General features: G+C 37.5%; 2 long non-coding RNA genes and 1 pseudogene across 2 annotated transcripts; 2 read left to right on the top strand and 1 right to left on the bottom strand.

Annotated features, from left to right (window-relative positions):
- Nucleotides 1-20835, top strand: LOC122296831 (annotated as a pseudogene).
- Nucleotides 20836-21424: 589 nt separating this feature from the next.
- On the bottom strand, nt 21425-22589 carry LOC122296432. The gene is made up of 2 exons (XR_006238524.1): nt 22331-22589; nt 21425-22204 (listed from the first exon to the last, which is right to left on the bottom strand). It is a non-coding gene; the product is annotated as an uncharacterized LOC122296432 (long non-coding RNA).
- A 470-nt stretch (nt 22590-23059) lies between these two features.
- LOC122296433 lies at nt 23060-24741 on the top strand. Its single transcript, XR_006238525.1, has 2 exons — nt 23060-23430; nt 23981-24741. It is a non-coding gene; the product is annotated as an uncharacterized LOC122296433 (long non-coding RNA).
- The last annotated feature ends 1956 nt before the right edge of the window (nt 24742-26697 follow it).

The following is a 26697-nucleotide window of genomic DNA, read 5'->3' as shown; positions in this document are numbered from 1 at the left end:
ATGGACTTCGATGGAGACGATTACGTGTTCCATGGAACACCGATAGAGCAGGAGGAAGAAATCAGTAAGCGTAAGAAGAAAGTTGTGGCCGAGTCCTCAAGTCACCTCCGAAGCCTCCCTGTTTGGATGCAAGAGGTACAGTCACATTTTCCTAACTCCTCGTTCAAATTTACTTCCTCTTGTTTGGTTCCTAGGAAGCTCAGGAAAGTAAAATAGGAAGATTTGAATGCCTTCTATGGTTTTTTTAGGGTTGCAATATAAGATCCGAAGTACATACACATTGAGCCTATGTAATTGCATTGGGATGAGTTTTGGCTTTTGTTTGTTTGGACCTAGAGACCGTGAAAGTATTTGCCTTGGAAATCGAAATTGGCATTATAGGTAAAATGTCATCCTCTCCAGAAGGACTTTGGAAATGAGAGTCATTAAGAAGAAAACAACAGATTTTAACGGCCTTTTATCCATTTGCATGTTTATAATAAAGTTTTTGATGACTGCCAATCTATAGTGACCATTTTCTAGCTAGTTTGATCTAAAACACTGTGGTGAATGATCATATTCATGTAGCATGTGTCGTAGCAAGCCCTTAGATTTTGAATTGCATGTGAACTGTCTGATAGTTGGATTTATAACTTTATATATCTAGTTTGCAAATCATTGTATTGCTTTAATCAAAAGCCAATAAAAGATTTCTCGAGTGTTTTGCTTAGGATTTCATAAGAAAAAAGAGATGACATCTTTGATAATGCTCTTTTCATACTGATCCTAATTCCTTGTACTCTTACTTTTTCTCCAGGTTACAGATGAAGAAGGGCGACTAAGATTTTGGTTAACGAGCCTATAAGCACTCTTCCCAGCAGTAGTGTCCGTATTCGACGACTTTCTCTATGTTTTGACTTTTCCCTCTGCTAGGGTTCCCCCAAAGTGTGAATGGCTGTCGTGGGGCCCCTTTTGGGCTCCTCGGCAACGATTGGGAGGCAGCGTTCCTTTGCAGAGTTGGTTTATCAAACCCCGTCTCCGCTTCCTGAAGTAGAGATTCTGATTCGTCCGCTGAAGGTCATCGATGGGGAGATCTGCATCATGTTCTCAAGGGAGGAAATTGAAAAATCAGCCCAGCCTTATCATTTCTCTATTGTGATGAAATTTATTCAACAAAGACCATCGCTAGATGTGATTCAGTCCTTCATCAAAAATCGCTGGGTGATTGAGCTGAAATATTGCATATTTTAGCTATTTAAAACCAATGTATTTTAAATTCATCATGACATTATTATTGGTTTTAAATGAAAAAATGGTTAATAAGAATAAATACAAGTTGTGATTTAAATTGATTAATAGCATGAGTTTATGCTTAACTTGAGATTTAATTGGATAATGTTTATTCATATGCATATTTTATCTTATTTAGAAAGCTTGGTATGAGATAAATTTTGTGTGTGATCCATATGTTAAACTTTTTGAATAGATTGGAAGTCATTAACGCATGCATGACTCAAAACAATGAATTTTGGCTTGTAGGTCTTATACGCAAGACATGGAAAGATATATTGAATTGTTGACCACCTCTAGATTGAAGAGTGCCGTATGCACTTCATCCCACCAACTCAACCCAAGTCACTCTCATCAATCATCCACCACCTCTTCCATTCACACTCAAATAAATCCACCAACTCCTTTCCAACCCACGGAAAAATACCTCTTTTGTCTTCCAATTGGTTGCATATCACATGAATTTAATCCATTCACATGGCAACAACCTCACATGGCAACAACTTGGCAAGTTGGAAGAAGGAGTTGAAACGTGATTGAAGGCTACTGTCCACCGAAATTATACATTGAAGAAGCACATCAAAGGCTACTGCCTTTCCACTAAATTGGACAAGAGCTGTTGGAGAAGGAAGATAGAGAGCTGCATGTGATGTAGTCAACAATTAACACCACCGAAAAGGGAAAATGGAAAGCAAGACAATACATGCAAGTTGGGTCAATGTTTACGGCAATGAGAAGAGAATAGAGAGAGGCATGTGACTGTTGTGCTGGAATTAAAGTGTGTGTGTGGCTGGACGGCAGAAATTGAAAAGGTGTGAGAAGAAATAAGAGAAGTCGGCTGGAGTGAATTGTGGTTGAGTTTGGCGCCGACTTGATATATATATTGATGCAAGAGTTGAAAGAAGAAAACCAATCGGTGGGTGAATGATGTGCTGGAATTGTGTTGTGCTGAATTAAAATGTGTTGTGCAGGAATTGAGTGAAGAGTAAATCGGTGCATGATTAAAGGAAAGTGGTCGGTTGCCAATGCTGAATTTTCTGGAGGTGTGAAGACATGTTGGATTTGGTTTGGGGAGTGAAAGGTGCTTGGTTGCTTGGTTTGAATTGAGAAACCGATTGAATAAAGAGTGTGAATGCAAGATTGAGTATGAATGCAAGTGAAGTGTGAATATGAGAGGCAGCTAGTGGAGTTGTTCGGCTATAAAAGGGGTGCAATCCGAAGGAGAAAAAAACAACTTACAAAAAAAGAACTTTCTGCTTTGTTATGTTCTTTGTTATGTTCTTTAAGTAATTGGCTCTTTCTTGTGTTCGGCAGTTTGTTTTTCCTTTTGGCTTCAATGCTTTGTTGTTTTAGAATTTTTATTTAGTGTATTAAGAATTGTTCTAGAATTTTATTTCATTAACTGTAATACCTTAATTTCTATCAAGTGTGCTAGTTTGTTTCATGCAACAAAAGAAATTGTTTTAGAAGTTTTAATCAAGTGTGCTAGTTCGTTTCATGAAACAAAAAGAATTGTTTTAGAAGTTCTCATTAAGTGTGCTACCTTAATTTATTGCAAGAAGGGTTTGGTTGAGAGTTTTTGTTTTTGTTTTAGTTGGGTAATTTATTTGTTGTTTACTTATTTCATGTTATTTATTTTTATTGTTTCTTTAAGCTTTCATTTAATAGTGATTACAATTGTTATGTGTTATTTTAAGAATTTGTGATTTAAATACAAAGATGAATTCTAGAATCTTGGTTTTAGGCATTTTCAATTTTCAGTTCATGTTTTGTCAATTACTTTCTAATTTAGTTTAATGCTTAATTTAGTTTTATTAATTTCTGAGTTTAATCTATTAGTCCTTTACATTCCAATCCGACAATCAAAATCTAAAGACATGAATCTAGTCCATGACTAGTACCTTTTTCCATCCATTGCACATATCATCCTCTTGTTTTCTCTTTGTGAAGTTTTTTACATTTTTCAACGAGTTTAATTTTAAGTAACTTTCCCTGAGGAGACGATCTAGGAATTTATTCCTAATTATTACACGACATCCTCCTGCACTTGGGATAGCATTAGTGCTACTCATTTTTTAGTGAGTCACTGGGGTCTAGAGAAACAACCGGTAGTATCTAGCATGAGAAGACCTCAGAACGTCTTTGTGAGGTTCTCCAATGAACCTAATTATCTGAAAGCCTTTTCCCGAGAGGTCTGTGAGGTGGAGAGGTCTCTGTACCGGATCTTCAACTGGAATACAGATTTCTCAAAGGATCAAGAACCTTCCGTGGTCCCTGTTTGGGTATTTCTCCCAGGCCTGCCACCAAACCTGTACCATGAATGCTTCCTCCGAAACTTGCTGATGCCGATTAGAAGATACCTTAGAAGGGATAACAGCACAAAATGTGCCACACGCACAGATGGTGCCAGGGTCTGTGTGGAGATGGACGCTACTCTGTTTCCTATTCCAGGCTTCTGGATAGGTGATCACCGGCTGTCTTCAAGCCGTTATCAAGAGGTATGTTATGAAAGCTTGTCGGCATTTTGTAAAAATTGTCATTTGCAGGGACATAACTCTAAAACATGTAAAAAGGCTGATAGTAAGCTAAAAGATGTTCATAACAAGAAGAAAGGGGCTCAAAGCAGACATACAAAAGAGGGTGGAGTAAAAGAAACAGGGGCAATATTAAGTTTGGAAGGAATTTCCATCGAAAAGGAGGGGGGTTATAGGGACGGAAATGTTGTCAGGATTGAGGACCAAACACATGGCGAGAACTCTTCGATGGGAAATAAAGAGCCGGTAGTAGTAATTGTTGAAGAGCCTGGAGAGAAGCCCCAAGAGAGAGTACCAAGCGAACCTCTGCTTTCTAAAGACCAGGTTCAAGATGAAAATATAGAATTGGTGAGAATTAGTCCTATGAGGGTCGTGGAAATGCCTTTGCAGGAATATGCTCTTGAGAAATTGGAGGAGTTACATATTGAAAACTGTTCCAAGGCAGAAAAATTTATTGAGGAGAAAAACAGTGAACAAATTGGGTTTTTGGAAGGTGAAATGGATACGGAGGTGGCTCATTTACAAATAGTCATATGTGTTGGTTACAAACAAAAATGAAAATGATTGGTAGTGTATCGAATGAAGAAAACGATGGGAAAATCTGGATTTTTTGGGCTGAAGGTGTTAAAGTTAATGTATTGAAGACATGCTCCCAATCGATAACAATTAGAGTAGAGGAAAACAATGAATACTGCATATTTTCTTTCATTTATGCGAAATGTCAATATTTACAGAGAAGAGTCTTGTGGGACAAACTTCGCAGTATAAATCCAGGGATAGATCCGTGGATGGTTGTTGGGGACTTTAATATCATCCGAAAGGATGAGGAGCGCAAAGGAGGCCGACCTCGATATGCAGGGGCAATGGCAGACTTTAATTCCTTCATAGAGGACTCTGGTTTAGTGGAAATGAACCATGCTAGAAATACTTTGTCATGGTGCAATGGACAACATGGTCTTTCAAGAAGTTGGGCGAGATTGGACATAGTTCTGATAAACACCCCCATGCTGTTAAAGTTTTCGACTGCCTCCATGAAATACCTTCCTAGATTATCATCCGATCACTCTCCAATGATTGCATGGTTGGAAAATGATAGCACTAAATATGGTTTCTCCAGCTTCAAATAGCAAAAAATGTGGGAGACTCATGAAGATTTCCGAGATTGCATTGCCCGTTCTTGGCTTGTTGAGTGTGGTGGAACAGGAATGACTCGGCTGGCTCAAAAATTAAAATCTCTTAGATGTGCTTTAAGAGCTTGGAATAAAATTGTCTTTGGTATGACTACAGCAAACATAAAGGCCCTAGAGGATCGGGTTGAGGCTCTGGAAGAAAGCTTGCAAGAAGGATTTAATGAGGAGGTGGACCTGGACTTGATGGTTACTAAACTGGAGTTGGATACGTGGGTACAAAGAGAAGAGACTCGTTTGGCTCAACAAGCGAAGCAAAGCTGGCTAAAATCAGGTGAGGCTAATATCTCTTTCTTCTGTGTGCTGAATTCAAAAAATTTTAAGGCTGTAAGGGAGATGAGGCTGAGTGATGGGCGCTATTTAAAAAACCCGAAGGAAGTCCATGAGGGGGCAGTGAAGAATTTCAAGGAATTCTTGGGCTCTAGCTAGACTTATAATCTTCCAAATTTATCAAACTTGGTTGAACCAGTGATTACGGAGTGGCACAATAAAAAGATAATGGAGCCTCCTTCGATCATAGAGGTGAAAGAAGCAGTGTTCTCTATTCTTTCAAATAGTAGTCCGGGGCCTGATGGTTTCGGATCCAACTTTTATAAATTCGGTTTGGAGCTTATATTCGGGGAGGTGGTGGAGGCAGTGCATGATTTCTCCTGAGGTATTCCTTTACCCAGATTTTTTTCAAATACATCTATTGTACTTATCCCGAAGATCGCTAACCCAAAGAGTTTTGACAACTTCCGTGATTGAGCTGAAATATTGCACATTTTTACTATTTAAAACCAATGTATTTTAAATTCATCATGACATTATTATTGGTTTTAAATAGAAAAATGGTTAAAATGAATAAATCAAAGTTGTGATTTTAATTGATTAAAAGCATGAATTTCTGCTTGAATTCTACCAACTATTGATTACTGTGCATTCTGATCTGTTCCTCTAGAATTGAGAAACAAAATAAACTGAACTAGGTCGATATTGGAATGGCTTCACATGTCTTCATTTTTGTGATCACAGTTCATTGGACAAATATTTTTGCTCTTTGTGCATGAGTTATGAGTTCACATACTTCAAATATATGTATATTTTGTTTATCTTGCATGTTTGGTTATGTCTTTCTCTTCTATTAATTCTCTACTTTTCATTTCCATTTGTTCATGCAATGCCTATTCCAGGCCTTTGTTCTACAACAAAAAGGTGATTTAATGAAGCAGGTGGATCCAAAGTTGGGCTCCGAGTTCAACAAGGAGGAGGCAATAATTACAATGATCAAAGTTGCTCCACTTTGTGCTAATCCATGACCAGTAGACTCACCATGTCTGTAGTGTTAAGCATGCTCGAAAGCCAAATTATTGCTAATGAAGATATCATGGATCCAAGCATATATGGTGATGAATATAGGCTTAGAACTTCAAGAGACCAGTTTAATCAAATCCAACAAGGAGTAGCTCAAGTGAATCCGAGACCCTTATTCATTCATCAGATCCAACAAACTAAATTAAGGTGAGGAAAATGAAGGAAGAAGTTGGTGAAATCAAAGGGCTGCTGCTGTCCACCGAAACTATATGAAGAAAAACGCTGCTTCCTTTCCATTGAATTGGACAAGAACCGAAATGAAGAAAAAAAAAAGAAAGAAAACATGTGACTCTTGAAGAGAATTCGGCTGGAGTGAATTGTAGTTGGGGGAATGAATTGAATTAGTTTGGACCGGTCAAAGCAGTAGGTGAATGAATTGTTGTGTGCTGAAATTGAAATAACAAATTGAAGAAACAAATTGAGGAAGTCGGCTAGAGAGGCAATGATGAAACCGAGTAGAAGTTAGGCAAGAGTTAGGCAACAAGTTAGGCAAGAAGTTAGGCATGTTGGACTTGGTTGTTTGGTTTGAATTACTAAACCAATTGAATAAAATAATTGAAGAGGAATGCAATGCAAGACACGGCAATTGAAGAGGAATGCAATGCAAGACACAAAATAATTAAAGAGGAATGCAAGTGGCCGAAATTGAGGTGTGAAATGCAAGAATGAAGTGTGAAACAAATTGAGGTGTGAATGCAAATTGAGTGTAAATGCAAGATTGAAGTGTGAAACCAATTGAATGAGAGATGAAGTAGCCAAGATGTTTGGCTATAAAATGGGTGCACTCCGAAGCTAAAGAGAACAATTAGGACAACTCAATCTTAGAAAAACACAACTCAACACACACAATTTTCTGCTATGTACTTGAAAGAATTAAGCTCCTTTTTGTTTTAAGAAATTTTGTTTCTCTTTTTAGTTTCAAAGCTTTGTTGTTTTAGCATTTTTTTAGTGTATTAATATTTGTTCTAAAATTGTATTTCATTAAGTGTAATACCTTAATTTCCATTAAGTTACTAGTTTGTTTCATTACTAGTTTGTTTCATACAATAAAAGAAATTGTTTTAGAAGTTTTTAATCAAGTGTGCTATTTTGTTTCATAAAGAATTGTTTTAGAAGTTCTAATTAATTGTGTTACCTTAATTTATTGCAAGAAAGGTTTGGTTTTAAGCTTTTGTTTTTGATTTTGATTTTTCTGAATATCATACGTGAAGAGCAGAGGAATTGTTATAGAGTTTTTATTAAAGGTTTAGAGATTAATTTTCAAGAGTGATACGTGAGAAATTGTTCCTTTTCGTTTCGAATTTCAATTGAATCGTGAAAGGACGTTTTCGTTTAGACTTTTCATTCCCTATTTTATTTAACTTCAGTTTAAAGTTTATAGAATACTTTTGAGTTTCTGTTTACTTATTTCGTGTTATTTATTTTTCTTACTTCTTTAAGTTTTCATTTAATAGTGATTACAACTGTTATGTGTTATTTTGAGAATTCGTGATTTAATTACAAAGATGAATTCTAGAATCTTGGTTTTGGGTATTTTAAATTTTCTGTTCATGTTTTGTCGATTACTTTCTAATTTAGTTTAATGCTTAATTTAGTTTTATTAATTTCTGAGTTTAATTTATAAGTCCTTTACATTCCAATCCAACAAACAAAAAATTCAAAAGACATGAATCTAGTCCATGACTAGTACCTTTTTCCATCCATTGCATATACCATCATTTTATTTTCTCTTTGTGAAGATTTTCACATTTTTTCAACAAGTTTAATTTTAAGCAACTTTCCTTGAGGAGACGATCTAGGAATTTATTCCTAATTATTACACGACATCCTCCTGCACTTGGGATAGCATTAGTGCTACTCATTTTTGAGTGAGTCAAGTTTTTGGCGCCGTTGCCGGGGATAAGTTGTTTAACTTAAATTTAAACTTGTTATTTTATTTTATTTTTCTCTACCATATTATCTTTGGTGACTCATCTCATTTGCATCAACCACTCATCTCTACCATATTAGATTGATGTATCATGTCATGCCAGTATTTCAAGAAGGTGGGTCTGAGCCAATACAATCAGCTAACTGGGTCAATCGAGCACAGAATCAGCCTTTCTCCAACACATATAATCCGGGGTGGAGAAATCACCCAAATTTCTCATGGAGAAATGATCAGCCTGGTCGGTCCCCACCACCTCAGCAGCAGCCATTTAATCAAGGTGCTCCTCAGCACCAGTATCCACCATATCAGAATCCTCAGAGCTATCCTTATGTAGCTCCTCCTGGATTTCAGCCTCATGTAGCTGCACAAGGTCCTCAGCCTTCATCATCTGCCAAGAAGACTCTAGATGACAGTATGGCACAGATGGCCATTACACTTTAGCAATTCATTCAGGCCACCACAAATAATCAAAATACTCAGGCCATAAATGAGTTGCGTGGCACTGTTAATAAAATGAGCACAACCTTGAGCACCCTAGAGAAAGGGAAATTTCCTGCACAGCCTCAACCTAATCCTCAAGTATACAGACAACAACAACATCAAGTGCATAATGTCTCAGGAGACGTTATTGAGACAGCAAAAGCTGTTCTTACTTTGAGAAGTGGGAAGGAAATTTCCCGACCTGAGATGACCATAGACACAGAGATAATTGCTCCTACACCTAAAGATGCAGCAGAAACGGATGAAGCTGAAAAAGAACCAGAGGTAGCGAGACCAGAACAGAAGAAGCCTGTGAGTGCAGATGCTGAAACTAGTAAGGGATACCAACCTGTGGTACCCTATCCTCAGAGATTGGCAGCTGGCAAAAAGAACAAGTATCACACGGAGATTCAAGAGATTTTCAAGCAAGTGAAAATCAATATTCCACTCTTGGATGCCATACAACAAGTGCCTTCATATGCAAAATTTTTGAAGGACTTGTGCACGGTGAAGAGGAAGCTGAATGTGAAGAAGAAAGCTTTCCTAACAGAGCAAGTTAGTGCATTGATATTGAGCGAGACTCCTCAGAAGTTTGGAGATCCCGGCTCTCCCAACATCTCCATTATGATTGGTGAATCACGAATTGGGAGAGCTTTACTTGATTTGGGGAGTAGTGTGAATTTGCTACCGTTCTCAGTATATGAGCAGTTGGGATTGGGTGAGCTGAAAAAGACCTCCATCATGCTACAGCTAGCTGACAGATCAGTTAAGGTACCGAAGGGTATTGTAGAGGACGTGTTAGTCCAGGTGGACAAATTCTACTACCCAGTAGATTTTGTGGTTCTTAACATGCAGCAGCCGGTCTCCACTATTTACCAAGCTCCTGTCATCCTAGGAAGACCATTTCTAGCTACATCAAATGCTTTGATCAATTTCAGAAGTGGAGTTGTGAAACTTACCTTTGGGAACATGGCACTTGAGTTGAACGTTTTCAACGCTTGCAAGATGCCAGCACATTTTGATGACACAAGTGGTTTGAATGCTGTGGAGAGTTTGACACCAACAAAGTTTATTTGCTCAAATTCTCCTTTCTCTGATAATGAAGATGACTTTGAATTTTTTGATTGTTTTGCAGATTCTTCTTTACCATTTCAAGAGACTGAGCGAATACCTTCTGAATGGTCCACCCAAAATAAACGTCGGTTTCTCTCCGAGGAAAGAAAACAGTTTCAAAAATTTTGCAAATCCCGATGGAGTGGGCCGTACATTGTAAATCCCAGGGAAGTGTCTTGATTTGCTTCTCCTTCTTTACAATTTTCTTTACTTGCTTTGTTTTTATTTGTTCGTTTGTTTTGATTTTATATTTCATGTTGATTGTTTGTATTGCTTGCTTAGTTCTGTGCACTTTGTTTTCTTTCGTTCGATTCATTGAGGACTATGTCTCTCACTAGTTTGGGGGTGTGGACTGAAGAAAACGGTGCGTTAGTAGACACTGTAGATAATTGAAAAAAATAATTGGATCCGTCCGTGACCTGACAAGTGTGGCTGGAGATTTGAAAGTTGAAAAAAAAAATGATTGGATCCGTCCGTGACCTGACAAGTGTGGCTGGAGATTTGAAACAAATCACCTGATGTTGTTGACAAACAAGATTGAAGGCTCCGAGTTTCTAAGAAATGTCATTTTCACCGAAATCACATTACTCTTTGACTTGGATGATAGCTCGTCTGGTTCTTTGTGCTATCTCTATAAAATCAATCCTGAAGTTCATCCAATCCGCATCAAGTTTTCTTCTCATCTCTATAAACTCATCTGCATTCTTTCAACATTCTCGTTTTAAGCCTTCTATTCTTTTGTCAATGGCTCATTCCTCTAGCATTTCTCTAGAACCATCCATGAGGCATTCTGCATCTCAACCTCCTGTCCTTTCTGCAGCTACCATTGGTGCCATGTTGCAACAAGAGAATACTAGTATGGCTAATAAGTCAGACTCCGATGCTATCTACGACTTGGTGAGTCTTGGGACTCGCTACTCATCCTCTATTGTTGCTTTTTCCCAGCAGGTACAAGCCAAAAATCATGAGGTTGAAAGGCTTAAAGAACAAATTGTTGTACTTCAACGAATTGTTCAAGAGTCTCACATAAGGGAAGGAATCGTTCGGCAGAAGAATAAACAGTTGAAATCTCTTTTAGATTCTTCATTCCGCTTGCCAGTTCCCATGGATAAGGATGACCTGATGTTGTATGAAGAGCATGAGCGTCTCAAACATGAGGCTAAAAACCTCAAGTTTATGTAAAAGTAAAAAAAAATAAAAATAAAAATTCTTTTACTTTCTTGCTTGTTTTGCATTGTTTGTTTTGTTTTTTCTTTCTTTTGCTTTTTGTATTTTTAACTTTGACAGAAATCTACTCCTTGTGTACGCTCGAATATCTCAGGTGAATTTTTCCTCTCTGTTTAATCATTTTCGTCTCAATATATGTTCTATAGTGTTTATCTCGCTCCAATTCATGTCTGTATAACATACATCATCGAATATTCAATTGCTGAACATTGAGGACAATGTCACATTTAGTTGGGGGGAGGGTTTTCTGTTAAAAATGTGTTAAATGATTAAAAAATAAAAAATTAAAAAAATAAATAAATAAATAAATAAATAAAATTTGTGAGGTGCATTGAAACATAAACGATTAACACACTTCTGGCATGTTTGTTAGATTTGTGTATCTTGGTGGAATAGTTGAGTGGAATTATTTTGTGAAGATTTATTTTCAACCTTAAGCATAGAACATGACTTATGATGCCTCATATTTTGTTGAGGAGTGACTTGAAACACCGGGATGCGATATTTACAAAAATGAGAATTAGTATGATTTATTTAGAATGAAGGGCAAGTTTTGAAAGAACATTTTGCACATGCTTACACTTGTAGTGTTCCTCATTAATGTTCATTGATTTAAAACAGGAGAAGTAAACTGCAGGACTACCGAGCCTTATAAAAAAAAAAAAAAAAAAAAAAAAAAAAAAAAGAAAAGAAAAAGATCGTGTAAGTTTTCCTAAATAAAGGGCTAGAAACAGTTACCCAAAACTTTGGGGGTTGAATGATCAATCTTTAAACAGAGTTGGCGTAAAAACTGCTAGTCCCTTAGGCTTTGAGGTAGTTAGAATCAATAATGATTAATCTTAAGGTTGAAAAATCCTATGATAAATCATGTTTATTAGTGAGGAACATACAGAGGTTTAGCCACACACACATATCTGAATTCTAAAACATTTGCCCCAATTCTATGTGAACAATTACTGAGACTTTCCTTGTGGATACAACTCATGGTGCTGAGTAGTCACGAATCAATTTTTTTGTGAGAATTCAGAATTATGTTTGATTGTTTTTGTTTGAATTTCGAGCTTTATACAATATTCATCTCAATTAATTTTCACTATTTTACTCCAGGATTAGCAAAATGCTAGTTGGGGGGTGTGATTGAGCTGAAATATTGCACATTTTTACTATTTAAAACCAATGTATTTTAAATTCATCATGACATTATTATTGGTTTTAAATAGAAAAATGGTTAAAATGAATAAATCAAAGTTGTGATTTTAATTGATTAAAAGCATGAATTTCTGCTTGAATTCTACCAACTATTGATTACTGTGCATTCTGATCTGTTCCTCTAGAATTGAGAAACAAAATAAACTGAACTAGGTCGATATTGGAATGGCTTCACATGTCTTCATTTTTGTGATCACAGTTCATTGGACAAATATTTTTGCTCTTTGTGCATGAGTTATGAGTTCACATACTTCAAATATATGTATATTTTGTTTATCTTGCATGTTTGGTTATGTCTTTCTCTTCTATTAATTCTCTACTTTTCATTTCCATTTGTTCATGCAATGCCTATTCCAGGCCTTTGTTCTACAACAAAAAGGTGATTTAATGAAGCAGGTGGATCCAAAGTTGGGCTCCGAGTTCAACAAGGAGGAGGCAATAATTACAATGATCAAAGTTGCTCCACTTTGTGCTAATCCATGACCAGTAGACTCACCATGTCTGTAGTGTTAAGCATGCTCGAAAGCCAAATTATTGCTAATGAAGATATCATGGATCCAAGCATATATGGTGATGAATATAGGCTTAGAACTTCAAGAGACCAGTTTAATCAAATCCAACAAGGAGTAGCTCAAGTGAATCCGAGACCCTTATTCATTCATCAGATCCAACAAACTAAATTAAGGTGAGGAAAATGAAGGAAGAAGTTGGTGAAATCAAAGGGCTGCTGCTGTCCACCGAAACTATATGAAGAAAAAGGCTGCTTCCTTTCCATTGAATTGGACAAGAACCGAAATGAAGAAAAAAAAAGAAAGAAAACATGTGACTCTTGAAGAGAATTCGGCTGGAGTGAATTGTAGTTGGGGGAATGAATTGAATTAGTTTGGACCGGTCAAAGCAGTAGGTGAATGAATTGTTGTGTGCTGAAATTGAAATAACAAATTGAAGAAACAAATTGAGGAAGTCGGCTAGAGAGGCAATGATGAAACCGAGTAGAAGTTAGGCAAGAGTTAGGCAACAAGTTAGGCAACAAGTTAGGCAAGAAGTTAGGCATGTTGGACTTGGTTGTTTGGTTTGAATTACTAAACCAATTGAATAAAATAATTGAAGAGGAATGCAATGCAAGACACGGCAATTGAAGAGGAATGCAATGCAAGACACAAAATAATTAAAGAGGAATGCAAGTGGCCGAAATTGAGGTGTGAAATGCAAGAATGAAGTGTGAAACAAATTGAGGTGTGAATGCAAATTGAGTGTAAATGCAAGATTGAAGTGTGAAACCAATTGAATGAGAGATGAAGTAGCCAAGATGTTTGGCTATAAAATGGGTGCACTCCGAAGCTAAAGAGAACAATTAGGACAACTCAATCTTAGAAAAACACAACTCAACACACACAATTTTCTGCTATGTACTTGAAAGAATTAAGCTCCTTTTTGTTTTAAGAAATTTTGTTTCTCTTTTTAGTTTCAAAGCTTTGTTGTTTTAGCATTTTTTTAGTGTATTAATATTTGTTCTAAAATTGTATTTCATTAAGTGTAATACCTTAATTTCCATTAAGTTACTAGTTTGTTTCATTACTAGTTTGTTTCATACAATAAAAGAAATTGTTTTAGAAGTTTTTAATCAAGTGTGCTATTTTGTTTCATAAAGAATTGTTTTAGAAGTTCTAATTAATTGTGTTACCTTAATTTATTGCAAGAAAGGTTTGGTTTTAAGCTTTTGTTTTTGTTTTTGATTTTTCTGAATATCATACGTGAAGAGCAGAGGAATTGTTATAGAGTTTTTATTAAAGGTTTAGAGATTAATTTTCAAGAGTGATACGTGAGAAATTGTTCCTTTTCGTTTCGAAATTCAATTGAATCGTGAAAGGACGTTTTCGTTTAGACTTTTCATTCCCTATTTTATTTAACTTCAGTTTAAAGTTTATAGAATACTTTTAAGTTTCTGTTTACTTATTTCGTGTTATTTATTTTTCTTACTTCTTTAAGTTTTCATTTAATAGTGATTACAACTGTTATGTGTTATTTTGAGAATTCGTGATTTAATTACAAAGATGAATTCTAGAATCTTGGTTTTGGGTATTTTAAATTTTCCGTTCATGTTTTGTCGATTACTTTCTAATTTAGTTTAATGCTTAATTTAGTTTTATTAATTTCTGAGTTTAATTTATAAGTCCTTTACATTCCAATCCAACAAACAAAAAATTCAAAAGACATGAATCTAGTCCATGACTAGTACCTTTTTCCATCCATTGCATATACCATCATTTTATTTTCTCTTTGTGAAGATTTTCACATTTTTTCAACAAGTTTAATTTTAAGCAACTTTCCCTGAGGAGACGATCTAGGAATTTATTCCTAATTATTACACGACATCCTCCTGCACTTGGGATAGCATTAGTGCTACTCATTTTTGAGTGAGTCATTCCGCCAAATCAGCTTGTGTTCAGTTTTCTACAAGATTTGTACTAAAATTCTAGTGGCATGTATCTCACCGCTTCTCTCTCGGTTGATCTCCCCGAAACAAGGCGCGTTTATTCCTGGAAGAAGCATTTTTGACAATATAAGCTTGATGCAAGAAATGACACACGGACTTCATAGGCCAGTTCAGGGTGGTAATGTTCTCATTAAAATTGACATGGCTAAGGCATACGATAGCATTGAATGAGGTTTTCTGATTCATGTGTTATGTGCCTTTGGATTTTCTGTGGAGTTTTGTGAGCTAATCAAAAGTTGTGTATCTTCTCTGTGGTATTCGGTGACCATGAATGGGGTTTCCAAGGGTTTTTTCAAAGGTGAGCGAGGGCTTCGACAAGGAGATTCCATCTCCCCCTATCTATTCATAGTGGTAGAGGACATGTTATCTAGATTGTTGAAAGGAAAATTTCAACAAGGTTTGATAAAACCTTATCACCACCACGGAGACGCCCCTCTTATTTCCCATCTTTTATATGCGGATGATATAGTCATATTTGCTAACGGAAATAAAGCCTCACTAAAAAACATCTCGGAGTCCTTAGAGCTGTATGGAAAATGGTCGGGCCAAAAGGTGAGTAAGGAAAAATCATCGATTATTTTCTCTAAACATATCCCTCATGCTAGACGTCAGATATTGCTTCGTTTGACTGGTTTTTCTGAATGCTCTTTGCCGTTCAAATACTTGGGTGCCCCCATTGTTTCTGGAAGGCTAAAGGGCATCCATTTTGATGATTTTTTGGGGAAGATCAAAGATAGAATAGGAGGATGGCAAGCTAAACTGTTATCAAGTGGGGCACGGATTCTCCTCCTTAAACATGTCCTTGCGAGCGTGCCTGTCTACCTCCTATCCATTATGCAAATTCCAAAGTCGATTTCAAGAACCTTCAACCGGTATTGCAGCAACTTCTTTTGGGGACACCATGAGGGGAAGCCGAAAAAGCATTGGAGAGCATGGGAGGGGATGTGCCGTCCAGAAAAAGAAGGGGGTATTGGTTTGAGAAATCTAGAAGACATAAAAAAATCCCTACATATGAAGTTTGCCTGGAAGCTACTTACCGAAGATAACCTATGGACTCGGTTCTTCAAATCTAAGTATGTTAAAAACTCTCATATCTCTTTACTTAACCCCTCAGTAGGTACAAGCTTTTGGCGTATGGTTATAAAATGCATTCCCGAAGTACTTCAATTTGCAAGATGGTGAGTCAAGGATGGCAACGTATCCTCTGGTGTGATACCTGGTTGGAGGATGGTCCTCTTTGTAATTACTTTAGTAGTGCTACAAACCTGTCCCTGAAAATCAAAGATTGCATCCTGGAGGATGGCTGGAATTGTGAGCTCATAACTCAGTTGGTTGGCCCTAACTGCGTGGAACAAATTCTGAAGGTTTTGGGTAAGAGAAAAAATGAAGCAGATGTGCTGGTATCGACCCCTTCTCCTGATGGGGTATTCTCTACAAAAAGCGCATGAGATTGTGTTAGGATCAAAATGCCAACTGATGTGTGGGCGGGCTGGGTTTGGCATCCTTCTCTTCCTAAATTCATGGCTTCTACCATGTGGAAGGGGCTCCATGGGGCGTTGAGTGTAGATGACCGACTGAGAAGAATTGGCATCGCTATTGTGTCAAAATGCAACTGCTGTAATAATGGAGCTTATGAAGATCTAAATCATGTGCTGGCTGAAGGTGAGTTTGATAAATGTATTTGGAGGAAATGTGCTTTACAAGTGGGAATGAATGCGAGGGAGGGTCGGTCTTGGAAGGAAACAGTTGGTAGCTGGTTCAATACTGCTACTAAATCTTCTACTATGGGCAACCTCATTGGAATCATCCCCTCTATTGTTACGTGGAGATTATGGCTGAGAAGATGCAAATCCCGAATGGAAGGCAGCGGCGACTCCGTGGAACAGGTTTGGAGAAGTATTCGGTTTTGGATTGCCAGAATAGGAGAACAATTAAAGGCTGGAAAAAAATTGAAAAAAAAAAGAGCTAAATGTTCCTTCAAAAATGTTTACAAAGAAAACAACACAGGTAGTCAAATGGCTTCAACCACACCAGGGTAGATACAAACTCAATACCGATGGAAGTAGCCGTGGCAATCCGGGGCAAGCTGGAGGTGGAGGAATAATCTGAAACTCATCAGGTAATCTGGTTAGAGCCTTTTCGGTTTCTCTGGATCAAGGAACAGTTTCCTTTGCAGAATTCATGGCAGTATATCATGGAGTAAAATTGGCCAAGAGTATAGGTATTGTCCAACTAGATATAGAACTGGACTCTAGTACTGTGATAAAATGGCTGAAATCATCTTTTTGTGGTTTATGGTATGTGGAAGACTTTTGGGAAGAATTGACAGCTATGATGAGAAGTATGAATGTAAATATCACTCATGTTTACCGAGAAGCAAATGCACCAGCAGAGTTTTTAGCTAGAATGGGTTCGGAAGGATGTACTAATTTCTGGGAATTCTTTTCTGATTTACCTTGGAAGCTTCGAGGCCTCTTGAAGTTGGACAAAGCTGGACTACCATATATACGAGAGGGCTAATATGTTTTTTTGTATTTGGTTTTTGTTATATATGGTATTTTTGTATCCATGGTTTTCCTCTGCACACATGAGGTTTTGAATATATCCTGGAGGTCCCTCCCTCCCTCTTTATAAAAAAAAAAAATTATATTTAAAAAAAAAAAAAAAAAAAAAAGGGCGATGAAGATTTCATGGAGCATTTGCAGGAGGGTTTTCTGCTGGTTATTACAATACCGTGGGGTCCGAAAAGGGTAGAATTTATTTACATTTAGAAGAACTAAAATTTCTAAATTAAGACTTGAGTGTAGAATAATGTTAACACTGCAAACAAATGTGCAGGGTGGGCTCCACAGACATCTGTATCATCCCGATAGAATAGAGCTGAAGTCAAGCGGCAGAGCATTTTGAATTTTTTAGATGAAGACAAAAAAGCTGTACGTTTTTATCGTCTTAGCCGAGATGCTGGTTTGCTAAGAGATTTTTTTCACTTAGCAATTGTCAACTTCGTGGATTTGTTGTTGGAGGTTCTATATGTTGGAAATGGTGCATGTTTGGACATTGTTGATACATGTACTATTTTACAAGATATATGTCTCTGGTATGAATATTAATGAGGGAAGTGGGCTAAAAATGGCATGCAAATTAATAGACACTGTGAAATTTTTTATATTTTGTATTGCAATCGTTCCTTGTGATATTCATGACCCAAGGTTATGAAAAATTCTCAATTCTTTGGGGGTTTTGAAGATTTTCCTCCTTTGCACCTTGTTTGGGAGTTTGGAGGTTGCACTTTTTTTGGGAGTTTGGAGGCGAGAGGATAAAGTGGGATAGAGAAGAGAAAAGAGAGAATTTTGATTCCTTTGTTAGAATGTTTTACTAATAATGGGAGGGTTGAGTGGACGATTCAGTGGGAATCTCTCTCATCTTGCTTGTTTGTAGAGTAGACGGAGGGCAAAGGATGAGTACGATGTAAATTGAGAATGGGGAGAAATTTGTGATCAATGTTTGTAATTGTTGAAGTTTGATTAAATTTTAATGGGCTTTATGGGGTTTGTCTCAGAAGCATTAGTACACATAGGTATGTATAGACATGATACAAATATGATGATATGTTGAAGGGAGGGGGGGAATGGACATGTATCTGATACAGAGTATGGTAGAGAGAGCTTCCTAGTGATGCAGATTCTTAAAAAAAATAAAAATAAAAAGCATAAAAGATGCTGAGTGTAAATTGAGTAACTAAATGGATATAAGCACTCCTATACTTTGGGTTCTTTTAGGTGTCAACAACATCTTCCAATGGGAAAATTATCTGAAGAAGATTTGCCATTTACCTGTTTGTCATTTCCGTTTCATTTTTTCCAGCCAATTTCTTTTGTGACAAGGAAGCTGCACTTGCATGGAAGTATATGACTTTTAGTGATTTTTAAGTACTGTGAATGCCATAGATACAGATGACATAGCTTAGGAAATGTAAACAGACTACATGTATTTCTTCACAAAAAAATTGTAAAGTACTAGTGAAAGCATTCTATTTATAGTTTGAAGGATTATACTATATTACTAAAAACAAGGGTAAGGGATTATGCTAGCTAAACATTAGGGGTGGGTGGCGGGGCATTGCCCCCCACCGCCATGCGTCCACCGCCTTGGCCTTGTGTGGGTGGCGCGGGCAATCCCACATGGGTTGGGGGCTGCTGCCCAAAGGGAAAACACCTAGTTGTACCTCGGAGGGGGGTTGTTTTAGGCCCAGGGTGCGGCCCAGCCCCCTCTGCACCCTAGGCCTAGGCTTAAGCCCAACCCAAAAATTTTTAATTTTATTTATTTATTTATAAATAATCAAGTTTTATTGATCAAAGAATGGCAAGGTCAATAAAACCCTGAGGTGTAGCTTAGTTGGTCAGGCATTGGGTTTGCTTTCCAATTATCACCAGTTCGAGTCCCTTCATGGTCACTTGAGGTTTACCTTACTGTTAACTTCAGGACCCCTAAAAAAAACTTATCCAAAAAAAGAATGGCAAGGCCAATAACAAAGTCTGATGGCCTAACTAGGTAGACACATTAGAAGCAAGAAAATCATGAAGGACCATGCAATTAAAATCCACAGCAATGGCCCAATTACAAAGAGTTCTAAAAAATAAAACTTTAAGCTCCTCCAACGATCTTTCCTAGTAGGCACGTTTGAATGTTTGCTCATTGCACTCCTGCCACAAGCACCACATAATGCATAGAGGGATCATCTTCCAAATCGCTTTGATCGGTTGCCTGCCTCTTATGTTTTTCCAGCTAGCCAAAGCTACCTCCACGGTCTTCGGCATAACCTAGGCCAAATCCACTCGAATGAATACCTCATTCTAGAGAAACATTGCTGTATCACAATGCAAGAGGAGGTGGTCTATCGACTCTCCCCCTCCTCTGCACATGCAATACCACTATATATATATACAAATAAATTCGTTACCAAAATGACGTCATTTTAGTAAAGAATTGTTTTTAAGGGAAATGACGAAACGACGTCGTTTTTTTTTTTTTTTTGGGCTTGCCCCCCCCCCCCCACAGCCTCTCTCTCTCTCTCTCTCTCTCTCTCTCTCTTCCTCTCTGTGGCGCTGCCTCTCAGACCCTCTCTCCCTCTCACAGTTGTAGCAGTGACATGGCCCACATCGTCTTCTTCTCCTCCTCCTCCTCCTCCTCCTCGGCTTCTCCCTCCTCTTCTTCTCAAACCCTCTCTCCCTCTCACAATCATCGTGGGCCTGTGGGTTTGAGAAATTGTTTTTACTAGTTTAAGGTTTTTTGTTTTTAATTGTTTCTAATTTGTTGTGTATTATGTTGTGGATTTCCTCGTTTCTTTGACTTTTTATTTTATTTTTCCTGGTTGTGACAGATGTGGGTGGTCGGTGGAAGAGGGGGGGGTGGATGGACCAGGGGTTTGCCCCTACACCCCGGCACACGGACGGGGGGCCCCGCCCTTGGAATGCAGTGGCGGATTCCAGTGGGCAAACCCCCCAAATGCCGAAAAGGGGGGTTTGCTTTAATATGAACATGTAACATTTTTCTTGTTTAAGAATTAGTATTTAAAAATTAGTTATCAAAAAGGAAAACAAAGAAATAGCATCACACAATTGAAAATTATTTATTTATTAATTACGATGGCATTGTGTTTCATGGAAAGAGTATTTTCGATGATGCATAGAACAGCTCAAGTTATAATTGGTAATATTGTAAGCCTTGTGCTGAACGCATCTATTTAAGAAGTCTAACAACGGGCATGGTAAACAGAGATTGAGGAAGCTATTTTGTTGAGATTATCGTTTTAAATATATTATTATTCTACATGTTATAAAAAAAAATTACAAGATTCTTAATCAACTTTTTTGATTCCTTTGTTTTCACATTTAGGAATTGGATGGTCAATCACTTGAGACATCTATGCAGTTCGATTCATTTGGATTTACAGCTGCAGAACTTGCTCGTAAAGAAGCTGATGTCTATCTATTGGTTGAGCAAGTTGACTTGCAAGTGTGGGATTCAGTGGACTAAGCTAAGTAGTAGCATGTATTACATTATCCTTGGCCAACCCAACCATATGGTGTGAACATAATTTTAGCTATACAATGAAGGAAGTCAAGAGTCTGATTTATTTGGAAATAGGACTGAGACTGAATATTGGATGTGTTTGATCCTTTCCCCAACAATTAAGATTTGGAAACTATTGATGCTAGAGTGTACTTGTAGATGGGTGCCAAGATACCCTAATATAGGGACACCCTAGAAAATGTTCTTATGCTTGGTGTTCTAAATGACGGATAGGACATAGAGAGTTGATTCGGTCTTCCTATTAAACCGAGTTAGCCTAGACCTCGCAATGTATGGGCTTATATTTTCTTGATCTACTTTTTATTTACCATCTCATAATTCACAATCTTTTGATTATTTTTGTCAAAGACTTGTAAAAAGGATTAGAGAATAAGTAGTCCGTGTGGTTTCAATTTTGATTGAATCAGCCATTTCGTTAACACTCTATTAATTAATCGTTAAAAATGCTGACTTGGCATGCCATGTGTCGTGAAAATAAAATAAAAAATCTAAAAGTAGAAGAAAAAATAAAAATAAAAATAAAAATAAAAACTAATAAAAAATTAAAAAATATTGATATGAAAGTATAGGGATCAATCTGTTCAAAAGGCAAACCAGATGGACCATTTAGCATTGTACACCATAAAAACATATAAATTAAAGCTTCAACTGAGAAACTAAAAAGAACATTAGCTAGACTACAATCACCCCGGGGATTAGTTGGGACTTTCTTCTTGGACACTCGGTGCCATATGAGTCTCTTATGTAATGCCTTCTCTTTTGAGAGTTTTAAGTCACTGTTGGACACGCACACACAGTTCTACTTCCTAAATACATCAGCATGAAATGTCTTGCTGGTCTGTTTGTGATATGTTTGTTGTGTATTGCAGGCCATCAGCTATTCCTGGGCCTGTTTCTGATGAAATAATTCTTGCAGTCACAGAGTCTATTGGTTTGTTTCGGTTAATATAGAGTGATGCCTGAGATAATGGTAATTTTGATACAAATTCTAAGATACGCCCCTGTTTGCTGCTTTTGAATACGTGTAAAATTGTTGCTGAAGATGGGATGGCAACTACGCCTATGCAAATAAAGTTGTGACCCGGTCCTTCAGCAAGACTCGACCCGACCCGACCAAAAAGCGGTTTGAAATAGCTTGCGGGTCGAACCCGCTCAAACCGAATATACGTTTTACCAGTTGATCTCAAACCCTAGCTGCCATCCCTCCCTATTTCTCTCTGTCGTCATTACCACTTGCAATCGATTTAAAGCACGAGTTGGAGCCTCATATGCCATACGGATTGTTGATCCATTGTTCAACCACAAGGAAAATCTTCAGTTTTATGCCGATTTGGAAAAAAGAAAAAGAAAAAAATAGAGCATTTGATCACGGAAAAAAATGAAACAATTTTCTAGCAAACCCGTGAAGAAACACAAAAACAAAAAGTTTATTTCCTACCTTGCGGCTGTGGGATGTAAGAATCATGTAGTTTGATACACTCCAAGTCTCCAATTTGCTAGGGAGCTCAAGTCAGGTTTCTTGGAAAACGAATATAGAAGGACACCTTTCTTATCATCATCTCTAACTTCAATTTGTTGCACAAAAGTAGAGCTTCCGGGCATCAACCATGAGGATCAGCTCTGCCCAAGCACCATCCAGGAATCCCATAAAACCCATATCGAATGCTCTGCCAAAAAAATCCCATTCTGAGATTCAAGTACCCTGTTAAAGCTTAAAAGTAAATCAGGTAAACTCGGGTCGGTTCGGGTCAATGCGGGGTATCCGCCTGGCAAGCCGGGTCGGTTCGGGTTGCACCATGGTCACTAAATTAAATATATTTATATATTTAATTTAATCTGGTTGTAGGTTTTTGATTTCAATCTTGATGTTCTTATCTGAAGAGTTTCCTGTTTCAATCTGAGACAGCCTTGGGCTTAGAGTTCTAGAAATTAGTACAGGGGTCTGTATAAGCATATGCACAGAATGCCTGCAGCCTGTTAGTAGTTTGTGTTACAAGATGAAATAAGTATGCTACCATGTTTCATTTATTTTGCTATAATTGGCTGGACATTCATGCATAATGGGTTTTTCACGTGTAACAGTCCCCCTTACGGGGTTTGGAACTGTCAGACAATGATTCTCTGTGAAGTCTGTTAAAACACCATAGTGTTCATACACATTGAATTCTGATGCTACATTCTTCTCTAGAATATTCATCAAGTTTGCCAGTCTTATCTTCAGCACCTCTATAGAAAAAAACCTAGTTTTTTTGTTAAGCTGGAAGTTGAAATCACATCAATTTTATGGTTTCATCTGATTATATTATGGTTCAGTGCAAAATTTCCTAGTTTAGTTATATTTCAGCACAAGCATATCTAACTCCATGTCTTCATTATTTACTCACAGATGCTCGGAGAGAAGCTCGTAAAGCTTTCTTGGCCTTTTCTTCTGATGATTCAAAAGCACAGCTTGCAGAATCTGAGCCTGTCAAGGGCAACATTGAAAGTTCTACGGAACGGCCTGCTAATGATGATGTTCTGTCATACAAAAGCACACCTGTGAGAAATTTTCCATATATAGATCAATTGATACATGAAGAATTGATCTTTCAGGATTTTTTTCTCAACAAGTTATTCTATGGATTCGCTCAAATTTATGCCCATTTATCTATATGTCTTAGCGTAGTATTTTTTTTAGTAGGTTGATCTTCCAACTCCAATAAGTTTGTGGAGCCTCAAAGTGGTTCCATTGTATGTGCTAGAAAACTTCCTCCTGGACCATGGTCATCCTTTAGCATGATGTGAGTGATTTTTTTAAATGAATTGCAAAGTCACTGTAGAAAAGCCATTATAGTTGAGAACAAAACTAGTGGTCAATGGAATATTATGACTATCTGGCCTCACTAATGATTTTGTACTTGTTGTGAGAAACAAAGCAAAAAATTGAAAATATCAAATGCTTTTTTACCTTGGCATAAAATCATGTGACCGCGGTCTCAGTTGCTTTTGCCCAACGATCTTTTAATGCAAGATTTTTATATTGTTGCAAATGGTTACATTGAAGCTCGTGTTGCACCTAAAGAAAAGATCTGACCTTTTCTTACTTCAGGTTTATTTGCTCAGTTGCTGGTTCCGCCACTGCTTATATATATGGATAATGCTTTATCCACATAGAAAAGCCACTGATGGTGTCCATTTTCCAGCTGGGATGGCTAGGCTCAGGGGCTACGGATTTTGGGCCCAGTTACCAGCCCATTACAGCTATTATGAATGGTGGGCAGCGCACGCGCACCCAAGCTCATACTCATCTCATGACATTACCGAGCTCTCCCACCTTTGCCGCCTGACACATCTACTTTTTATGGGGCTGGAGTGATGGGCTCCAATATGGATCAAGAAGCTTGGAGTGACACCAACTGTTTTGAGCTCACTAAACAAATGAACAATGGACTATACTCAACTGTTAGTGGGCCGTATATGGATTTGTGCTCCAATGAGTTTGTGTAGCACAGCCCACTATTTGGAAGGATGCCACTGTTTCTAGGCTCGGGTAGCGATCCATTTGATTTGGGCTCTTCATCTCCCTACTACTATTAAATAAATCCCCCTATTCTGATTTTTCAAACCGTCTGTTCAACATTGAGGTATGTTTTCCTTGTTTTGTTGTTTGTTTTCACTTGGGGGGCGAATATAGGCAGATGCTGAATAGTGTATTGTATTGTTTTTGTTAAGCTTATGCAAGGTTTTAACCTTTTTGGATTATAGATGAGCAGTGGTCGGATTGCTAGAGTCTGTAAAGCAATCCTGTAATATCTTGCTGAGTCACTTATAACTAGATTCTCTTTCTCAATTAATGATCTTTAAGAAACTTCATGTAATGCCCGTCCTTGTGGTGGGTCCTTTTTCATATCGATTTTGATAAAAACCGACGGGAATTACGATTCCTTTTCAATTTCTTTTCCATACATACCAAGATACAAAAAACTCCATGTTATAAATAAAATCTCATTTTTTTAATTAAAACATTCAGCGGAAAAACATTACACTTCATAATTAAAGCTTTTAATATGAAACATCTTGCCTAGGCCTTCGTGCTCTTTCCCTTGGGTTGTGCCTGTCCTGACCTGTCATGCTCATCTTGTGCCTGGGAGGGCACACATAAAAACTAAAATGAGTCGATGACTCGTAAGCATTACTTCATACAGTCAAAATATAATAACATACTTTTTCAGTCATGCAGTTATCATTCCATACATACATATCTTACGTAGCATGCATACGTCTTTCTTTTCGTTTAAAAACGTTTCGAGGTGGGGTTTTTCCTTAAAAACATGTTTTCTTCTTTAAAACAGCTCCCCACGCATCGCTGCCTTCATCTCTTAAAGAATCTTTTCATGCATTTATATTTCTACATACATTCATGCATACATACGTTCATTAAATCATCTTTTCTTACTTACTTACATTCTTGCATTCGGTCCGTTCATACATACATATCTTGCATCCATTCTTAACATGCATTCGTTCATTCTTATCACTTTCATGTGGCCGTTGCACACTGTTACTCCCCGTGCGCTGGGGTTAGCGGTCTTTTGGACTTGATTCCGCCCGTGGCCTCGGGTTGGGAATCCATTCAGTCAGGGTGCAGCACTGGGTGCACTACCAGTACTACTTACCCGGCATTGCAATCTGCCCATACTTTGATATCATTTCCATTCCAGTCCATGTGGCCATTACGTATTTTCATACATCATACATTCAATCCGTTCATTTCTTTACAGTCCTTTCCTTTTTTTTATTCGTATCGTTTAAAGCATAATTTTCTTTATTTTTCATAAAAGTTGCTTTAAGAGAAAAAAATATAGTTTTCTTTCTTTATCAATCCTTACAGTCCTTAACAGTTCTGACGTCTTTTAAAGCTTCATTTCGTTTCCTTTCATAAATATACATACAATACGTACTGCTTATAGCATCCATTCACATGCATACACGTACATACTTTGGGTGCATAAAAAGGGGCTGCCAAGGAAGGCCGCTACGTACTTATACTTGAAAACTTACGTTTTATTTTCCTTTTTATAGAAAAGCTTTCGTCTTCTTCTTCATTTTTATAGAGAAAACTCTAGAAGAGTATGAACGTAACACTTACCTGGACTTCATGTCATACTCAATTCATACGGTCCATTCATGTGCGTGTCAGATGGCAACCTACATGCATACATATAACTTTATGTCATCATCTATCTAATGCATAAGTAACTATTCTAGAAAATAGAACTATGCTTTGCTTGAAACATTCTCTATCCATCTCTGGGCTCTTACGTACTATTTACTATGCTAAAACCTTCGGGGTCTTATTCCTTAAAGTGAACCTCTGTGATTTACCTTAGGGTTAAGACATTAAGACCTCTGTCTCGTTCTTCTATTTACACAATCCAACGCATGATTCTGACATACAGAGCCATGTGTCCCAACCTTAAACTATATACTCATCACTACTTTCATGTATCCTAGCCCATGCTACATCTTCATTCCCGTCCACTTAGACTACATGAATTCAAGCCAGCTCTGGGGCTAAAATACCATGTAACTATGATCAAGACAGATTACTCATTACATATGATAAATCTGTCTTGTACACTCGTCTTGCCAGAGACACACGTATCTCATCCCCTTATTATCACCTAAGAGCAACTTATAATTCGAATAAACGCCTGCTTATATAAACAAGCTCCAAACTCCAATACCAACTAGTTAAGACCCGGTCGATAGGACTCTTCCTACTTCCCAGCTCTTTATAAGTTCATCCCAATACTTGATAGGAGA

The sequence above is a fragment of the Carya illinoinensis genome, chromosome 15, assembly GCF_018687715.1.
Source record: "Carya illinoinensis cultivar Pawnee chromosome 15, C.illinoinensisPawnee_v1, whole genome shotgun sequence".
NCBI lineage: Eukaryota > Viridiplantae > Streptophyta > Magnoliopsida > Fagales > Juglandaceae > Carya > Carya illinoinensis.
Note: the sequence above shows the minus strand (reverse complement) of the source record. Positions and strands in the feature narration are given on the sequence as shown.